The sequence below is a fragment of the Dermacentor silvarum genome, chromosome 2 (genome assembly GCF_013339745.2).
Source record: "Dermacentor silvarum isolate Dsil-2018 chromosome 2, BIME_Dsil_1.4, whole genome shotgun sequence".
Lineage (NCBI taxonomy): Eukaryota > Metazoa > Arthropoda > Arachnida > Ixodida > Ixodidae > Dermacentor > Dermacentor silvarum.
Genome location: NC_051155.1, coordinates 169,454,343 through 169,457,024, shown reverse-complemented (window position 1 = coordinate 169,457,024; position 2,682 = coordinate 169,454,343).

Below are 2,682 nucleotides of genomic sequence, written 5' to 3'. Positions count from 1 at the left end.
CATCGAAAATAACACAGCGAAAAGCATCGAACGCACTCGAACATTTTTCGAAGACACAGGCAGGCATTCTTAACAAGTACTAGATACCGCACTGAATATTCGCACAGTGTAACTACAACTTGTTTCCATTATTTATAATTATTAGGTCTTGTATATTACGTGTTATACTTTGTTGTATTATGTGCATGAAGCTCACTTTGGACTCACAAATTTTGTGCGTGCATTATTTTGACTCGGTATGTTCCAAATCTGCTTACATGATCATCGCAATGCACATCGCGGCCGCTTGTGTGTGTCTGTGACGTTGTTTATAAACTCATTGTGGTGCGACTTGCCTTTGTCTTTTATATTTATATGTTCATGGGTGTATAAGGCTATGAGCTGTGTATTTCTGGCCCTATGATGTTGCTTATTTTCTTTTTCTTGCTACATATATTTTTATATTGGTGTTTCGGATATATGCGAAAAGGAGTAGCCGTGACCATTATAGGGTGACTACATCTCTTTCTTTTATTTTATTTTCATTTCAATAAAAAAAGATCCCATGATCACTCGTTACACATCCTTTAAAGAAAATGTGTCAGCTCTCAGACTCATTTTTCGAAATACCTCTAACTATACGAGTATCTCTATATTATAAAAAAGAACACTATTTACCTAAGAATATTTAGATAACCTGAGCATCCGAAAAGAAAAAAGACGTTTATTTCTTATAATGAACATATTCGCATACTCAGAAGGCGTTGGCGCCCTTGGCTAAAATCGCAAGGAAAATCATAACGTGGGATTTCGTAACCCTCACAGTGCAAGATTAACCATCTCCAATTTATTGTGGATACACATACAAATTCTGTGTTTTACACAGTGTACCAATACTACATTATCTCAAGCAAAATCTACGAAGAAAAAAAAAGTTTCAATAGGAAACAAAAACGTGCTTTCATACAAGATCTTCGTTTTACAAAAAAAAAACAGTAAAGAACGGGCGAGGCTGCCAGCCTGTTCCTTACTTCTCCTTATTATCATCTTGTGTCTGTTCTGTTTTGACAACAACATTAAGTCATAATTTTTCACCTTCCACGGGAAGCGAGAAAGTTCGCCGGAGACATTGGAGTTAGGGGAATCACTTCGTTTGGGGTAGGGGCACTGCACTTTCAAGTGCTGACGTTAAGCCATAAATAGTGCAATCATTTGTGCTGGGGCGATATTCTGTAAGAGTCCAATTAGTGGAATGTCCATTTCAGCTGTCGCTGATTGGCTGCTGCTTGACATGCAGGAAGGTGCCAACCAGTCTCCTTCCTGCACGTGAAGCAGCAGCCAATCAGCGACAGCCGAAAGGGACAGTCCACTAAGTAGACTCTTACAGAGTACCGCCCCTGTTCACGCGTATGAGGATAATAATAAATGTAGCGAAACTCTCATGGCACTGTGCGGACAACGCGGGAACGTTTGACAAGTGCCGGGAGTCTTGTCTTCCTCAAGGAGTGCGTCTACGTTTGTTGCACCAACAATACGGCTTCCCTCCATACATGATTCGACGCAATAGCTTGTTAATTCTTCAACTCTCTCTTTCTCTCTCTCTCTTGCTTGCTCGTTAAGCTATGCATTACTCTGTGGCCTGACCTATTCTTCCCCTTTCCCTCTCCCCAAGCGTAGGGTAGCCAACCGGGCACGTCCTTGGTTAACCTCCCTACCTTTCCCTTCTCGTTTCTCTCTCTCTCTCTGTGGCCTGACAAATACAAGCCCCTTGCCAAAACATTGGCTACAGCCTCGGACATCTATTGTTTGATTACTGTCCACGTGGGTGTATGCGTCACACATACACCCACACCCACATACATAAAACATTCCGTGACAGCGCATTTTGTTTTCAATGCTAATATAGTTTCATTATCTCGCTGAAACGTGTGTGCCATTCCTCTTGTAAAGCAATGCATGGCGTTCCTTCATAGGACACTCCACGAGGCAGCGCGCTGAGTCCATCCTGAAAACTGTGTTATTGCTTTGCTTAGAAAAATCTTGATGTATCTCTTGTGGAGAAGCGATAGAATACTGCATAAGCAATGGCACGCACTTTTTGTCAATGTTTCTCTGAGCCTTTCGATGCCACTGTGCTCATCTCTCGTAGTTTGCGTGGAACCGTGCAGAAAGGTGTCTGAAGCGACGATGGCTCTACAAAAACCGTGACACGCGCATGGCCTCTTTTAATGCGTTAGCATTCTTTGGGTACTTCACGCACTTTCTAGCGGCTATCTATGTATCTATGTATATTTATTTGTATGTATCTATCTATGCTTGTATCTAACCATTTTGCCCATGGAGGAAGAAAAATGTAGGAGGGAGCATTACGTCACGCAGCCAGCCTTGGCAAGCGAACGCTTCGTGTAGCCAGCAGTGGTGGCCCAACACGTGTCCTCTTGCGTCGAGATCACGGAGAATCCGAGATTTGCCGAGATGTTTGGTTACTGGTAGTTTTTATTCGGTGCGCGCTCGGCCGGCAGCTGCACACATGCAGGAAGCGACAAGATTTTTCCTTGTTTTGTGTTTTTTTCCTTGTTTTTGTTTATTTCAAGAATTTCTAATGGTTTCGAATGGGTATCGAAAAAAAAAAGAAAGAAACAGCCGGGAGTACTAAAACCTACCGTGCGCTCTGGCGTCTCCTCCGTGCTGTGACGTTTTCAT